General features: G+C 35.6%; 1 protein-coding gene across 1 annotated transcript in view; it reads left to right on the top strand.

Moving 5' to 3' along the window:
- LOC100535882 (uncharacterized) overlaps window positions 1-19,416 on the top strand; it is a 120,101-nt gene that overhangs the window by 15,885 nt on the left and 84,800 nt on the right. The gene's annotated exons all lie outside the window — the stretch shown is intronic.

The raw sequence follows: 19,416 nt of genomic DNA, 5'->3' as shown, positions 1-19,416 counted from the left end.
AAAAATCTAAATGAATCAGGTGGTTTAAATCTTCTACAGTCAGATGTTAATGGTTTTGCTTAATTAAGCTTCTGATTAGCATATTTTTCCAATCTTCAATTTTTAAAGTAAATGAAAACTTTATTTATTAGAGAATTTTCTGTCACTTTGGTGCGTTTCTCACAACACTAGTGCATTTCTGAACGACAGTTAATGCATTTTTCAAAACAATAAGTACAAACTGCAAAACCTAGCTGATAACCATGCAACAGCGCGTCAAATGCTCAAAATGGATAGTTCATTCCTCAAAAGTAAGTATTGATGTGTCAAAGTGTCAGTGTCATCAAAATGAAAAGTCCTGACACCAATGTTTATAAACAAGATGGCTTTGTCATGGTTTCATTATGATAGTTTACTCTGTAAATTTTTTCAATGCAAAAAAAGTAAGATTTTGGTGACACTTCCTGAAAATGCTCAAGACAGCACTATATACTATTTGCACAGCCGTTTGAAAACTACAGTGAAGTTTGAGATCATTTAGTGCATTTAGTGAGGTATCTGAGTACAAGACACTGAATATGTATGTTTCCCTTTTTTAATGCATTTGCTTGTTGCAATTCTAATTTATTCACAACATTGTGCAAAAAAATGAATACACACTTACAGTTTTTCTCAGTCGCTTTGGTGCATTTCTCACAACATTATTTACATTTGCACAACAGTTAATGCATTTCTCAAAACAATTAATCATTTGTGCACATCCTAGTAGCAGTTTCTCATTCCTTCCAACAAATTGCAAATGCTTTTGGACATGCATCAATTGCTTTCATACAACTCTCTGCTGTTTATAACATTATCATTTGCTTATGTCATGTCAGTCAAAATTAACTAAACTTGTAAATGCTGAATAGTCATTCCAAATAAAACCTATAGTCCTCATTTCATTACTTGAGTCATTACATATAAAAAGGTTGAACTTGTTGTCAAAATCTGTTGAGCAAATTTTATTAAAAAAAAAATTAAATCTTAATGTTCCTGAAAATGTCTTCTAAATTGAACAATTTTCATAAATGATTCGCAGACCTGTGTATGTTGTAGGTTCAGTTCCAATATGTACTGCAATATTGTATGTAGTTGTGCACAGTTCTACCCAAAGGGAATTTATGTTTGTTGTAAAAAAGGGAGTATTTATTCTTGTGCACAATGCTGTGCAGGCATGTGCACACATAGGACTCAACCCTTTTTAGTCTTGGATACAAAGTGCCCTTCCAAAATGATCTGAAAAATGTGCCCCCTCTCCACAACTGTAAACAATACTGCAGGACATATCAGAACTGAACCTACAATACACAGGTCTGTAAATCATTCATGAAATTGTTCAATTTTTAAGACATTTTCAGGAAAATAAAGATTTACATTTTTTAAATAAAATTTGCTAGAAAAATTTTGACAACTAGTTCACCATTTTTGTATATAATGACTTAAGTAATGAAATGAGGACTATTAGTTTTATATGGAATAAGTATTCAGCATTTACAAGTTTAGTTAATTTTGACTGACATGACATAGGCAAATGATAATGTTATAAACAGCAGAGAGTTGTATGAAATCAATTGATGCATGTCCAAAAGCATGTGTTGGAAGGAATGAGAAACTGCTACTATGATGTGCACAAATGACTAATTGTTTTGATAAATGCATTAAATGTTGTGCAAATGTAAATAGTGTTGTGAAGAATGCACCAAAGCCACTGAGAAAAACTGTAACAGAAAAAAAGTGTCCCTAAAAAGCTTGTGGATCAACAGCGTGAGCAGGGGTGTTTTTAGGATTTTTATTTTAGGGGGGCTCAGCTCCTTATAAGGTAAAAAAATAAAAATAAAATAAGTAAAAAAAAATATATATATATATACCGATAACAATTTATTGATAAACACACCTCGTTCTCTCGCTGTCCACGGCTGTGGTTTGCTGATTGAATGTAAAACAAAATTAGGGGAGGAGTCGAATTCTGCCACCAATTTTTTATCAAATTTAAAGGGGAATAAGGTGATAATTTAGTCTACAGTTTATGAGCTAATCAAAAAAAGGTTTAAGGGGGGCTGAGTAGAAATATAGGGGGCTACAGCCGCCCTTAAATAGGCCTACCAACAACCATGAGTGTAAGTGCAAAGGCAAGATCATTCCCATCACCCCACAACAGTGCTTGGCTGAGATTGACTCTCAGAAATTGGAATTTGGGATGTGAAGGGAAGCTGATTAGGCTATTTAGGCATAGTTTTTGGGACCTTTTACTCATGACTTCATTAACTGAAGTTTAAGACAGGATCATTTTTATATTTCCATGCAACACATCGGGTTTTACTGCTGCCAATTTTACAAGTTTACATGTTTAGCTAATACAATATATTAAAATACATGCAACCTATAATAAATAGAGAGACAGAAATTTCTTGGTTTCTTCAAAAGTATACACCTTCATTTGTGCTTTTGAAGATGAATGAAAGTTTGAAATTATATGATGTTTAGCAAATGATGACAGCATTTTTATTTTTGGATCCCATGTCTGTCCCTTGTACAACTAGAATAATTGATTTGCTTCTATGCACCTGCAGCACATTTTGATCACACCTTTAATGTGCTTTCCAATTTTATTGACTTGCTGATATGGAAGTTTTCACTTCACCTTGATCTGACCTCAGTGGCATTACGCTGAGCATATGGAGGTAGAAATGCAGGCCAACTGTCGTTGAGATTGTAGACATGCTGTGCCAGGAGTCTTTAGTGAACCTTGCTGTGAGCACTGCGGTCAGTGTTTGGCTTTCTCTAGCCTGGCTCTTTAAACTGATTACACACTCATTGATTAGAGTGGATAGATCGAGTGTGTGTGAGAGAAAGAGAGCAAAAGATGAAGCTAAAAGATTGTAGCACTGCCTTTTGCTTTTAATTTTATGAACTGGTGTCTGGCTGGAGATAAGAATGTCTTTGTAACAATATTTGTATTGTTCTGGTCTGCTAATTTGACAAGCTGGTTTAATGCTTTGTATATTAGCATTTAGTGTTTCAGTGTCTCTCCATTTGTTTGTTCAAATAAAAAAAAATCCTTACCCCTCAAATACATTTAGCAAAAAAAAAAGTGTGTGCTTGTAAAAAAAACTGTGTAAAACTCTGTAATCGCCCTGATAATATATGCAACTGAAACTGACACAAAGAAACTCATGCGGGTCCAAGGCAAAACAATGTTTCCACTCAGTGCTGCCCCTACTTGTCTTTTAATGCTAAATGTAATGGTTAAATTACATTAAGATGAAAAAAAAAAAACAAGGTGGTGATTTGAATAATTTAATCTTGTGTAGTCAACTAAGGTGTTCAGTGTTGACTAGTAGTACCATTGATCTGTACCTTTTAGTCGACTAGACTCAAATCTTCAAATGCCATCCATTCATCCATCCATCCATCCATCCATCCATCCATCCATCCATCCATCCATCCATCCATCCATCCATCCATCCATCCATCCATTCATCTATCCATCCATCCATCCATCCATCCATCCATCCATCCATCCATTCATCTATCCATCCATCCATCCATCCATCCATCCATCCATCCATCCATCCATCCATCCATCCATCCATCCATCCATCCATCCATCCATCCATTCATCTATCCATCCATCCATCCATCCATCCATCCATCCATCCATCCATCCATCCATCCATTCATCTATCCATCCATCCATCCATCCATCCATCCATCCATCCATCCATCCATCCGCTATCAGCTGATCATCTGAGACCTTGGCATTCCTCTAGGGTGACAGCTTTTCACTCCTGCCACACTGCGAAGGAAACTCATATCGGCCACTTGTATCTGAGATCTTGTTCTTTTTTGGTCTGCATTACTGCTGTCACTGCACCAATGCACCTGTCAATCTTATGTTCCATCTTTCCTTCACTTGTGAAGATACTTTAACTCATTCATCTGGTGTAAAGACTCGCCTCCAACCTGGAGATAGCAAGCCATCTTTTCCAGTTGAGCATCTGGCCTCTGACTGGTGCTGATTCCCATCCTGGCTGTGTCACACTCTGTATCAAACTGTCCCTGTGCATGCTGAAGGTCCAGCTCCAGTGGAACCACCTGGACAACACATTCTGCAAATAGCAAAGCCCAAGTTTAGCCCAAGGCTGTACCTAGAAATTCAGTCCATAAAAATAATGACCACAACAGACATACCTGTCAACCCTCCCATTTTTCCCGGGATTCTCCCGTATTTTACAGTTCTATCTCGCTATCATCCCGTAAAGGTATGTTCATATATTTCTCTCGTATTTTCAGTCTTTCTCTGAAGAGTGGCAAACAAACATTAAAGAGTCGATCTTTGCTACATGCAACCCATACCGCTGAACCACCCTTCCCTTAAATGTGAGTCTGTTCTGTGCTTTCACTTTGTTTAGGCATGAAAACACTTTGAAGTATAATTACTCTTAATAATTATTCTTTTATATCACATTTTACCTGTTTTTATGTTTTGTTTTGTTTTTACACATTTTTATTATTTGTTTTTATTTTTATTTTACTTGTTTCTTTTATTCTCGTTTATGTAAAGCACTTTGAATTGCCACTGTGTATGAAATGTGCTATATAAATAAACTTGCCTTGCCTTGCCTTGCCTATAAAAATGGCGGGATCCCTTTCTATTTCATTACAGGTGCAGTCTCCCCTTCATATGCAATCCTCAAAACAGTCATATAGTGGTCTGTGGTAGTGACTGTCAGCTGACAGGCTCCATAGTGATAAATAGACACTGTTTCCCAAACGGATTCTCTTCACGCGAATTGAAGCTGAGCGAAAGTCTGAGTTTTGGGTGCTTGATTAAACAGACATATACACATAATTAACAATATTAATATCTAAAGATGTCGATCTTTGTGGGTTTTTTCAAACACAAATAATTTTGTCCTAAATAAGCATAAAAAGTTAGGAAAGCAATCGAATGCTTTCATTACAATGATGTGTTTATTTTTAAAGTGACACCTCTGTTATTTAATGTAATCAAACAAATAAAAATCTTAATAAATGAGAGTTTCATTCGCTGCTCTTTAATCAGAATGTGTAAGTTATACAGTGAAGAAAAGATTAATAAGATTTGATAGCTTGATTATATTTTATTATAATAGCTATTAATTTGAATGAGTTAACTGTTTGCTAATTTATTTGCTGATGATATGCTATGTATTGTTTCTTTTGTAAATAATAATAATAATAATAATAATAATAAAACATATTACTGACCATTTAACTGTTTATTTACAATGAGCATATTTAGTAATGTGGGGATTTTTTTTAAAGGGGGGTTGGGGGAATACCTTATTATGGTGGGCATATCCCTTATTTTCACATCCCAATGTTGACAGGTATCAACAGAGAACAAAACATAACATCTCTAAATGCATTTGTAAAATGTCAAAATTCTTACACTGTAAAAAGTGATTAGTTATTTTATGTAAAAAAATGAGTAAACTCATTGTAACTTTAAACTGTCAAGTTGACTTACCTTAAAATTATAATTATGCACACAATTAATACACTAAATTTTAAGGCAATGGATTACAATTGCAATTTACAAATTACATCCTTTTTATTTGTAAAAAGGTTTATTTACAAATATTTTATTTCATGATACTAGTTTAGGTACCTTTTTATTGTTTTATCGATGAATAATGATGCTTTTATATCTTTTAACCCTACTCCAAACCCAAACATAACTGTTGTACTGTGACTGTGTTAACATGGACATCAGTAATCGTATTATTTGCTTTAATCTAATCAAGAGAATAATAAGACTAAGGTCTTTACATGAGTTGCTTTTTACTTTCATGATCCCGTTTTACATGTTATAGCACATCATTTAATTAACGTCATTGCGTTATCCGCATCTCATCCAGAGTTTCATGTAATTTCGGGTGTTTTATTTTTAATTTGTCAACTTCACCTGCAGTTTGGCACTTTCACTTTCATTCACAAACATTTCATGCACGCCTTCCGTAACAAACGAGATATTGGATGCAACTATGAACGGCTGGAAGAGTTATGTTTTAATGGAAGTTCATACCGAGTGCTGAATGGATCTGCATTTCACGATGCAGGTGTCTGTGGTCTGCACTGACTCGGTAGGTGCGAAGAGTGTCAAACAGCCGCGTGTATGTGTGTGTGTGTGTGTAGACTATCCTGTTGCAAAACGCTGCGAAAAGTTCTACATGACGGTAATAAGTCGATTAAGGTGTTTACATGTCTGTAATGCACTTCAATAATGTGACTAAAATTGGCATACTTCACACGTCTTAATTCGATTTCTCTTTAGTTTGATTATGACCTTAATCTGATTAAAGTAATAAAAAAATCATTGTTTACTGGTTAACTCTAAATCAGAGTATTATCTTAATCGCATTAAAATCGAATTATTGGTGTCCATGTAAACCATAATAGACTGGAATGCAAATTTCTGTAATAAGATAATAAGTTGATAATCAGAATTGTTTTCCCAAAGATGGGTTGCGGCCGGAAGGGCATCCGTTGCGTAAAAATGTGCTGGATAAGTTCACGGTTCATTCCGCTGTGGCGACCCCGGATTAATAAAGGGACTAAGCTGAAAAGAAAATAAATGAATGAATGAATGAATAATCCGACTCGTCTAAATCCATCCAAAACCATTTTCTCAACATATGTACATTATAAAGAAAATTGTTATAAATATAATCACAATAATTTATTGTAAAAAAGGTCAATCGCAGTATCAGAAGTAATCCAAACGACAGTGTATTACAATCGTAGTTCTGTTAAGTACAATGTGTAAATCTTAATCTCGAAAGATTTAGATTTGCTCTTCAGTGTTTGGACTTTCAGCAGTGCAAATCAAACCACACTGAACTGAACTAAACTGAAGTTTAACTCTGAAAACCGGACTTCCACAGTTTCAATCCACTATAATCTTCTATGTTAAGCTGCTTTGACACAATCTACATTGTAAAAGTGCTATAAAAATAAAGATAAATTGAATTGAATTGAATTGAAAGCATCCATTTATAAATGAATTAATCAGTAAGTTTATAGTTGCTGCTGAGAATGGAGAGATGGTGGTTGCTAAATAAAGGCTTGAATTGTGGTTCTGTTTTAAACATGTGGATTACAGCACACTAATAAAATTAATTCATTTGTCATTTATTATAGTTCTATTGGCAGTCATATCATGACTTAAAAAAAAAAAAATTGTATCCCACATCGAACAAACCCAACATTATTAAACAACATGTTATGGTTACAGTAAATGATTCCAAACATGTTATTGATTTTACTGTTTTAAAGTATAGTCATTGTTTTCCGTCATTTAGAACAGAATAAAATCTAGTGTTCAGTAAACTGATTGAAAACATAATGCCATTGATATGACAACAGTGAGGTTGCTCATACTCATATAACTGACCACACAGTTGTTTTCAGTATGTCAGTATTGTAAATTAATATATCACTATTGTACATTTCAGTGTCTATGCAAATATGAGAAAATGTACATTTGGTAGAACTACACATAAAATTCATTCGAATGCACATGAAATCATGTTGTTCATAGCAACATTGTACCAAACCATATTCGTTGGTGGGAGTGAATTAAAGAATTTTTACTCACCATTACAGTCTTATTTATTGAGCTCTCACAAAAGCGACATCACAATTACAACCACGCTGCCAGTGAAAATAGTTGAGTTACAATGTCACGGACCACAGAATTGGTTTTCGATTGGTTAATTCAAAACTGCTCTTTATAATTTACATCTTGTTTATTTATATATGCTCTCCACTGTGCTCCCATTTGCGTTTATTTTCTCTGCGGTCATTGTCTTGACTAGAAAACAAGTCTTTCTTATTCTCCCACTGTGTCTGGTCATTTTCTTTCTCTTTCTTATGAGAAACATGCTTATTCTCTTTTATTTTCCAGACTGGTTGACCTCACTATATTTTACTGCCTGTAGCAAAGAAGCAGACACTATCACTACAAATAACCCATTAATCGTTAACTTAAAAGCAAATGTTTAATTAGACTACTGTGATTTAATACTGGCATGGTTTTTATGAAAGAATTTCTCATATGTATTAAAAGAAAACAGAACCATCAAGACAAGAGATGCCCAAGGCCCCCAAAGACGAAACCAACTCTCTTTTTTTTGCCTTGTGGTTGAGATCAGGAATGTCTTGCCACTATGCTAACTCATCACACATAATGCTAATCTTATGATCTGATTCTGAAGGGAGGGGTGGGGGTTGAATATCAAACTCTTAGATGAGTCACAGAAAGTCCAAATAAAAGAAAGAAGATTCTCATGACCCACATCTCTCTCATGTAAAACCTTACAATACACTCTTGCTGTAATTATGTCTTCCATGGCGCTGCATTACAACCAGCTCCAGGCCTCAGAATCCCTTCATAGTCATTTGTTGGCTGTCTGAGAATGATAGGACAATACAAATAGGGTTTGCTGGCTTATGTATCTTTGACTGTTTTGGTGCTTTTCCACTGCATGCTATGGTTTGGTTAGTCTCATATCTGAGGGGTTTTTCATTGTGAACTGTGCTTACCCAGAAGACACATAACGTCATAAGATGTTAGTTTTAGGTTAGATTTAGGTCGCCAGCATCTAAGGACAATGTTATTTTGACGTCCCATAACAACGTAAAATGACGTTGATATTTTGTTGATTTTAGGTTGTGTTGGAAAGTGACCAAAAGCCAACATTGAGCCAACATCTTTAACCAATGTCATTTTAATGTCAAATACTGACATTTATTCATCAGGGGCCTCATGTGCGAAGACTTGTGTTGAAAAAACATTGCATATGCAAAAAGCTGTAAATGTGCATACGCAGTAAAAAATTCAACTGTATGAAACACTGCGAACGCCGAGTCACACGCATATTCTCTTTGTACATCCGAATGAACGTGAAGCTGAGCGCAACATGCACGAGCGCAAAACCCCTCCCTGCCTCCTCCCCTATATGAATATGCTAATGACCCTACTTTGGCAAACCCTACGAAAAAGCAATGGCAAAAGCAAGCAGAAAGAGAAACTTTGAACATAATGTGAATTGGAGGTGCTGCTTTCGAAGGTAGATCGGAGAAAAACTGTGTTATTTGCAAGTTTGTCCTCCTGAATTAATAACAAAAGGTGGGAGAGTTTAGCTGACGTGGTTAACACAGTTGTGTCTGAACATCGCACTGAGTGGATTAAAAAAGAAATAGTGTGATGTAAAGGTGCAAAGTTTAATAGCGTCTTTAACAGCGTGAGTGGCGTAGCTCGTAAAACACGTAGCAACATGTTTTGACATGTTTGGGCATGAACTCGGTTTGAATCCAGCGTCTGCTGAACTCATACTTCTTTTTTTCCCCCGCTACATATTAGATTTTGCCTACTTTTCATCACAAGGAAGACAATTAGGAATAATTAATTAGTCTGTGCATCTTATTTTATTTGCACATTTATTAAATGGAAATGTTTCTGATTCACGTATGCAAATTCATCTTCAGATGGCGCCTTTATAGCAATGTGTGTGCAGTAGATCACTCCGATTACATTGAGCAAACCGGCGACAGCTGCAAGTTGCGCTTTAATATTTGGCTGGTCAACTGCATGGTATGGAAACCTTATATACCTGCTAGACATGCGGATGATCCCGTCTCATACAGCTGCCATTGCATGGCTCAAAGACACTTTGTAGTGTCTAATTTAACACAACTGCCTCTTGGAGTCCCAGATGGAAATAAAATAGACACGCACAAGAAATGCACGTACGCCAGGCATGAAGTTGGCGTAGACCAACGCACATAACCACGTTAATTTTGTCGTTATTAACTCCAAATGTGAGCATGAAACCTGTCCTACGCAAAGATTTTGTGCGTATGCAGCGTTGATACATGAGGCCCCAGGTATTGCAACTAAAATAATACGTCTGATAGACTTCATAGTAGTAACGTCTACACAATGTCAAGCTGTAACATCATTAGATGTTGATATTCTGTCTGCTTTTTAGTTTGCGTTGGAAAGTGACCAAATTGCATTGTCAGTACATTGTCATTGACATTGACCTGATGTTGGGTTCCGACATTAACCCTGTTTTCATTTCCAAGCAAAATGCAGTGTCCTACGACGTTGGGGTACAATGTAAATCTGATGTCATGTTGATGTCTTGTACCTGCTGGTATCTGATACTTTTTGGATCTACCTTGGTTAAGGTTCCAAGTAAGTTGTACAAATATTATAGTATCTATGCTTCCTTTCAAAAAACTGGAATATCGCATAAATATTTGTGAACAAAGCACAGTTTCCTCTCAGTTAGTTAAAGGGCGTACTCACACTTTGCTATCCAAACCATGGCCAGGCTCGCTTCCCGGATCGTTTGAGAAGTGGGCTCTGAATCTGGCTCAGGCAAGGTTCACTTGGCCGGCCCTAGCCTGGTTGGAAGAAGTGTGCCAGAGCGCTGTTCACTTGGGCTTTGGTGCGGTGCACTTGTAGTGGGAGCGCAAAACACACCTGAGCCCGAAACTGAAAGCGAGACGTGATTTTTAAGGGACTTTTTTATATGGATTAAATAATTATTCTTACTGTTCAATGAGAACAAACTGTTGTAGTTTAATAAAGACATAAACCCCTTACTGCAAGACAGCTGCACCTTTAGCAAACCTCCTAATTCCTGCAGCAAAAGGGCTTTATGGTTGTTTATGAGCACCAAAAGTGATTGATCTGTTCGGCAAATATTTGACTGCATGTCACTGTATATCAAACAACTTAAACTATTTAACTAAAGAAATCTCCACTGTGTTGAGTGAAAGCGCTTACTGAACAGCGCATTATCGATGACGTAAGCGTGCCCAGGCCTGAATGTAATGTAAGTGCGGGCCGCCGGGGGAAACAGGAAGAGGAAAAGCATGCTTACTTTCATCCATTAGAAGACGAAGATAAAACATAAAAAATCCACGGTGGCTTTTGGAGGTGTGAGATGCTCTTTGGGAGCACAGCTCCTTACACTCAAGTTTTAGGATAATACTGAACCACTAACTACAAAACAATCAAACTACAAAAATAACATTTTACTCAAAATGCTAAAGTTTATACCCCTTAATGTATCATAATTTGTAATGCTTTAGCATATCTTTATTTAGCAGTTGTAAAACTAGGGATAGGCCAAAAAGAAAAGTATGCGTTTAATTAAATTTAAACTGAAAATCTTTGTAAAAAAATATTTATTTGATTATTGAATTGTATAATTTTGTAAGACAATAAAATAAACCAATAAAATAACCTCATTTTATTGAAAGAGAACGAGTGGCCAATTTACAGCTGTTGCCATGGCAGCATGATAGCTCTATTTCAAGCAGCAAGAACAAGTATACTGCAAAGAAATGTCCTGCCTGCACATTATTTCTGCAGACCCATATGTTAAGCATGAGTGGTACATGGATATTTAAGTATGAGCACATGAGCAGAATGTCCACAGTGAAGAATGAGCTGAACACTGCTCGGCAGTAGGGATGTAACAATTCACAATTCAATATGATTCATGATACTAATCCTATACGATACTCACCCCACGATACGATTTTGTCACAATTTTACAAAATTAATTGAAACAAATTAAATTTTTTCTTAAATGCTGCACATTTTTTGCAAAATAATATATTTAGAGCCATAACTAAATTGCCATTTTAAAAACAAAAAAACTAAAGAAGACTCATTAATATAAACAAACTAAAACTGTGAATGTGCTGGGATTTTACATTTTTAAATAGAAATATCAGATGAAAAATATCTATCAGCAGAAATATCTCTGCCATTTACAATATCCCCTGCTGATAGAAAAGCTCTTTCACTGGGCACCGAGATGGCTTGTGTGAAAAGAAAAGACTTTTCTAAACCTAAGAGCAGTGTGTATAGAGGTGGTCAATAGGCCCTCTGCTCCAGGTGACTGGCAACTACATACTACTATAAAAAAACTGATTTTAAAATGACTAATTATATAGTAGAATAGTGACAGGAGTTGAACATGATAATAACTATGAATAATTAGTATTACTTGTAAAATGAATTAGTATTAATTAGTATAAGTGTGATACACAAGAAGAGATAATCTTGAACATTTTAAATATTCAATAATAATAATAAGCAAATTATTAAAATAAGCATAAACTGATTGAAAATAAGAAGGAAAAAATAATCTAATGCTGATTCTGTAACAGAACAACTTTCTCTTTCAGTCTGAAAAACGTCTTCACACTTTTACTATGAAAACACTGATGCACTCTGTGTGATCTCTGTAGTTTTCAGCTAATATTTTTACCTGTTTTTCTCCTTTAGCTGAAAACTGAATTATATTGAATGGTATTTTTGTGGCTGAAAATTGTATTTTACCTCCTCAAAAAAGGTCTAAAGTTAATCAATTTCTTATTCTTATTTTGTACATTGCGCCCTAACTAATTCAAGTAGATAGCTGGAATTGAGCCTGGAGCTTTCATAAACGAATTCAATTTCCCACATTTCCATTGAGCCGTGCATCATGAGAATTACTTTATCTACAAAGGATGTTTGAGAAGGTATTTTAGGAGGACATCATTTTGGAACATTTTTTTTTTCGTAATGGTTGGGATTGAATGTATGGTGCCTTAAAATGCTGTCATATAGGCAGCTCACTTATTCTGGAAAAAATCCTTTCAAATAAATTACTGTTGTTAGAATAAATAAAAAATAATGTTATGATAGATGTTTAAATAAGTTATGACTGAATTGCCTCTTGTTATAGTTATTAAATAGTTGGACAACAAGCAGGAATTGTTCATGAGCCAATGACATCACCACATTGAAATGGTTTATACCGCTTAAATTACTATCAATCTCAAAGCAAAGACAATACACACATTTCATTGTTATTATGCTAACTATTTGAAAAACAAAAAAATATGTTTCTCAGAATTTATATTTTGATAAATCATAACATTTATTGTCATGATTTAATTATATGCAAAAAAATGTCTTAAGCAAGTGCAATGATACATGTAACATTTTCTAGTTTAAAAAATAGAATTAATCTGCTAAATAAATGTAATATTTCGTCACCTTTGAATTATAAGGTTCTATCTGTGTTATGAATGATTTTGAGATATTGAGCTTCATAGTTTTTGCATTCCATATAGCAAACAGTTTGTGTGTAACATTTGTTTTTAAATAAAAAGTCTTAAAATTTGGGAGGACATCATTTTGGAACATTGTTTTGTAATGGTTGGCATTGAATAATAAAAAAAAATCCTTCAAAATAAATGGCTGTTGTTAAAATATTTAGGTTCTGCTCATATAGATGGGGAAATATGGCATTAATGTAATGAGGGTGAAAGATGTGATGTTATGTTTGTGATTATATTAATTTTGAATGGCAATAATGTTTTTAATAAAACCCTAAACCACCTGGAGCTTTATTGGTGAGCAGGGAAATGATGTGATGCAGGCCAGCTGTTCTGCTTGAGGGAACAGATCTGAGAGCCTCCGGCAAAATGGACTCTGTGTAGTTTGTGGGCACTAGGGAAGTGTGTCAGTCAAATGCAGTACCCTCAGTTTTAAGTAAAATTTCAATATTACAACATACTTGCTTGTTTGTGGTTACAACATGACCATTTATATTTCTTGAATGTATTTGTACACTCTTAAAAAAAATAAGGTGCACAAGCTGTCATTGGGGTTTGTGACTCGTTTTATGTACTAATAAAGTAGAAGGTACTTGAAAGGTACTTTTCAATTTGAAAAGGTACCACCTCAGTGACAGTGTACAATTTTATTTGTTTATGTAAGGGTGCTTTCACATATGTGGTTCGGTTCATTTGGTCTGGACCTAGAGCAACAAATGATATAAATGATTGTAGCATTTTTCTGCTGTTTTGGGGTCCTTTTCACACCACACAAAAACACAAAAAACATTTTATATATAATTACTTTAAAAAATTGTCAGTAAATACACCCAACACTGCAAATAACATATCTTGAAATTTTGTGGTTGACCAATCAGACTCAGTGTTCCAAAGAGCCTTGTAATAAATTGAACTTAATGTATATATAGATAAATGCTGTGTGAGTACATCGTGCTCTTTAAAGAGTCAGACCTGAGAGTGTGAGAAAACTTCGAAGGAGAAAGGCTGTCTGGATCAGTTTCAGGGCTGGGCTGAAGGGTGAGGGAGAGCCAGTGAATGGATTTCTGTGGGCATCAAGGGGGTGAAAGAACAGTATTATCTGTCCATCTTTGTGTGGTGGTTGAGATGTAGGGAGGGAGGAAGAGTATCAGGATCCACAGCCTCAGGTGAGGAGACAAACAGGTGAGAGCAGCTATAATGGAGAAAGGTGAGATGCTTTTTTGGCTTTTCTACCTTCTCTTCCCCTCTGCTTGTTCTCTGATCTTCCCAGTTGTCAGTGTCAGTTATTCAATGATGAGAGCCACTGTGTTTAACCATGTTGTCATACTTTAACGCATTGTGACTCTTCTTTTGTTTAGTGTTTCCTGATTAATGGTGTCATGATTGAAGCTGTTTGCCTTCATGTGGTCACACAGTAAATGAGATCATCACTCTCTCTTTCTTCCGTTGTGACAAGAAAAGAAGAGAGGAGGGCGTCTGTGATTGGGATGAATGGAGAGGGAGAGGAAGTTGATGTGTGTGAACTCGAGGTTGTGGGGTTTTGGGAATTATCAGTTTTGTTGACGCCTTCAGCATCTGAGGTCGAAACCTTCATCTAATGGGTCAGATGATCTGGGACTGAGGGTAAATTGGGGGTCTGTGGGTAATTGCGAAAGAATAAAATGATCTGAATACAAAACAAGTCAGTCTAATAGCTTGCAGTATGACCAAGATTGCAGTATCTATCTATCTATCTATCTATCTATCTATCTATCTATCTATCTATCTATCTATCTATCTATCTATCTATCTATCTATCTATCTATCTATCTATCTATCTATCTATCTATCTATCTATCTATCTATCTATCTATCAATCTATCTATCTGTCTGTCTGTCTGTCTGTCTGTCTGTCTGTCTGTCTGTCTGTCTGTCTGTCTGTCTGTCTGTCTGTCTGTCTGTCTGTCTGTCTGTCTGTCTGTCTGTCTGTCTGTCTGTCTGTCTGTCTGTCTGTCTGTCTGTCTGTCTGTGACTTGACAGATAGACACCGCAGCCACAATAGTGCTGTATGTCAGATGTATCTCTAGTATTTAGTTTTTTTTTCCATTTTAATTCAACATATTCACACACTTGCTCATCATATCATCAACTACCTGACATTCCAATTCAAATAAACGTGTGTGTGATCATGATCTATAACATGAGATGGGTGTTGCTATGTCTACTTGCGGCCGTGCATTTGCCTCATTCATAAAAAGCAAAACACGCAAGATTCAGCATATACATTTGCCAGTTACTCCCCAAATACATGCAAGTAAGTGGCTGGTGAACTTAGAGAAAAATAGATTCAACTTTATAGTTACTTTCACTATGTGTATCTGATATAAATAAAACACAACAGCAAATTATTTATGAATGGATTGTTAGACTTCCTTGTGTGTTTTTCAAACTCTAAATGTTTTGCTTTACTAGTACGTGTGTGTATTTACATGTCTAAAACATAAAATAAGCATTAGGCGGTTAAAACGCTGCATAAATGTGATAATATGACAAGCCTTTCTCTGGTTCAACACCAGCCAACTCATAAAAGCTCAGTTTGAATTTTTCAGTTACCAACTCTGCTTGTTAAGCTGGATAATGAGTAAACACCAGCACCAGGGACTTTATGGTCCTCACTTCGAAGCAGAACAAAAGAAGGATTCTTTATCTGTATTAGAGCATGAGAGAGGCCAAGTTCACTCTGCTCCGCACTAAACTAAAGTTTTTTTTAATAATCAAACTTTCTGCGTTGCACACCACAATGAATCGATTATGAAGTTCATTGCCAATTCTTTTAGTAATCAATTTTTATTTATTTAATCGATCCGTTGTTGCAGCCCTTGTGCATTTTAAATACCCAGATGATGCACTTATTCAACTGTTAAAAAGAAGTGCGAAATGTTGAACACTTCACGTTTTCAACACTTGCAGCTTTGCTCACCTATAGTGGAAGGGGCGGAGCTTTTCGGGCTAAAGTAATAATTAATATAACTTTATTAATTTTAGATTGTGAAAGCAAAATTCTCCTATGTGAGTGATTATGCACCCTCCCGATGATACATGCGGTTAGGCTCATGGCAGGTATTATTTGATGATTTGACTAATTTGCCAACCGACAAACATCATCTGGTAAACGGTTTGAATTTCCGCTTAGTAAAAAAACACCATTAGTGTTCCATTTAGGACAACACTACATACATATACTATGCTGCTGAGTGTGTAAGTGCATAAGTACATATTGGATAAGAGCATAGTGTATAGTGTGTTATTTGTGACACAGCTACAGTAATACTTTTTTTCCAATACTAGTTTTAACTTGATAAATGACCAAGGAATAAGCAGGATAACTATGCATTAAATTTAGCTTTAGATGGTTGTTTGCCTTCACATCCTGTGTTTATAATAATTTAATGTACATCAGGCCATTGATTATTCTTTTTTAAAGGGATAGTTCACCCAAAATGAAATTTCCTCACCATTTACTCACCTTTATGAGTTTCTTTATTTTATTGAACACCAACTAAAATAATTTGAAGAAACTGAAAACCTGCACTCTTTGAAATTCATAGCAGGAAACAATAATTACTATGGAAGTCAATGCTTACTAGTTAAGGTTTTTAGCTTTCTTTAAAGTAACTTATTTTATTTTCAGCTGATGAAAGAAAGTCAAACAGGTTTGGAGCCTGTAGATGGTGTATAAATGATGACGGAATGTTCATTCAGACATCAAAATGAAATGACATGAGTTGTTATGGATAACACTTGAAGTTATGTACATGTACTGTTTTACATTCACACTTGTATAGTATTATCCAAATCTGTTCTCCCCTAAGATTTAGCAAGGGAATTAATAGAGTGTGTTATGTTTTACATCCTCACTTATTAAGCAGGAAAAAGTGTAAAATAATCTATCGTTTGCCGTTTTTTTGCATTGAGTGTTTTTAACTATGCATTTTATACTATCCTGTTTTAGACTAAAGGTAATATAAAAAAATAACAGGAAAGATATTTGTTTATTTTATCCCAATATATTTTCAGTTTTTCAATGATTTTGTTTTTCCTACAGTGTGGTTGGTGTGCGTTTCATTTTCTGCATGTTGCTGAATTTAAGTGAGTGTGATAACCAAGTCCTGAAGGTTATCTGATGAAAATTGGATTCGTACCCTCTTTGATATTTAAAGCAATTTATCACTGTCCCTGCAATTCTCTGGGTGCCTGTATTCATGAGCTGCAGTTTTTGTGTATATGCTTATTTAAATCATTAGTTGATTGACCATATATATATATATATATATATATATATATATATATATATATATATATATATATATATATATATATATATATATATATATATATATATATATTATTTTATTTTTTATTTTTTTGAGTATATGGTTTTTGAGATAAGAGTTCCCTGAGGTCACACACTTTGTCCATTAGTGACCCTGTACCTCATTAATCAGCCGCAGCAGAGATGGTGCGAGCAGAACCTCAGAGCTGATTTGATTATAGAGGCTCGCAGCATTTATCAACTAAGTCTAGGGTACTAATTTTAGTAATCTGGCATTTAGCTGACACTTTAAACCAAACTTTTCTTTCGCCTGTTAGAGAGAAAGTTCCTCTGTGTGACCGAGGGTTAATGAATGGCTTAAGAAAAGGTCTGAATCTCACAGAAACAGGTCATCATTTCACATTAATGATTGTCAGTGGGTTTTCACGCTGTTTGGATACAAAGGTTCTTCAAAAAAAAAATTATGCTAGTCATATAATTATAAATTCATTATAAAGATAATAGTGTTCATATAAACACAATGAGGACTTTTCCCTCAATCCCCAGGTCTGAATCATAGATCTGAATGCAGACTCAGTGTAACAGGTCTTTTGCCCTGTCTATTTTAACCATTAGCACTGCTGGTTGCCTAAGTCCTCCTAAATCTGGAGGATTTAGGCAAACACAGCAGTACGGCGGTGTGTCTAAATGTGACTGAACTCCTGATAAAAGACAACGTCCGCCATTCTCCAGTTCTCATACTGCTCTCCCGACAATAATGCTTGCTGCACACAAACAGCTTTGCTGTATCGGCCCTGACAGCATCTCGGGAAAAAACATGCAACAAACACCGTGGATGATGGAAACAAACACATCCACCTTTATGAACAGCTAAATACTGTGTGCCATGGGTCCGTGTCTCACAGCTTGGCACTGGCAGGTCTTCCTTGCCTTCAGAAAGCACGCGCAGTCATGAATAATTAAGAAGCAGGCTCTTCTCATAGGATAAGAAAACTCAGCTATGAATAATAATGAGAAACCGACGTGTCATCTTTGCACTTGCAAATTTGATCCAGTTTTTCCCATAATTAAAGCTAACATGTAAGGTGCTAACATTGTCTTAACTGATGCTCAACAAATCTGTTAAAATCTCAAAAAAATACTCGAGGGTTTTGTGAACCTTTAATAAACCGAAGATTTAACTAATTTTATGGTTTTAGCTTGACTGATAATCACACGAGTACAGAACCATCTAACAAAAGGATTGATTTCAAATACTTGACTGAAGTAATGAAGTGAGTTTGGGGTAAAAACGATATTATGTGTGGAAACTTCACTTGCAGCATTTACTTTACAGAGATGGTTCACTGAGAAGCTGCACAGTCATTATCACAGAACGATTATCTCAATGTCATAATGTGATTTCAGACAGGACCACTTTGCCAAGTTAGGAGGCATTTATTGAGAAGCCTAAATTTGGTAGTATAGGTATGGTTCCTTATGGGGGTTCTTGCTTCATGGTTCTTAGCGCATAAACTTATTAGGCAAACTAGGCAATGACATTGCCAGCAACCAGGCAGGAATACAGGAGATTCTTTTGTACTATAAAGACTTGTAATAGATCCAAGGATGGCTTTGCTGTAGAGAAGGTTTTCCCTTTTCAAATGATGTCTAAAACAGCTAGAACTTGAGCGCTTGGTAGTCTGAAATGAGAGGAGACAGAAGTCAGATGGAGCGCAAATATATTTAAATGTATAAAAAAGGTGGGAGGGAGGGATGGGGGGTTGCTAGCAGTTTGAGTGTACTTACCTGAGCTTTAGCCCATGTGCAGTATATATGTGCCCGGTCTAATGGAAGAATAACAGTAGTTGGAGCAGCCAGTCAAAAGATTGCATCAGCTGATGGCAGTACTATGCCTATGTGGCCAG

The sequence above is a fragment of the Danio rerio genome, chromosome 18, assembly GCF_052040795.2.
Source record: "Danio rerio strain M-AB ecotype USA chromosome 18, GRCz13ab, whole genome shotgun sequence".
Classification (NCBI taxonomy): Eukaryota; Metazoa; Chordata; class Actinopteri; order Cypriniformes; family Danionidae; genus Danio; species Danio rerio.
Note: the sequence above shows the minus strand (reverse complement) of the source record. Positions and strands in the feature narration are given on the sequence as shown.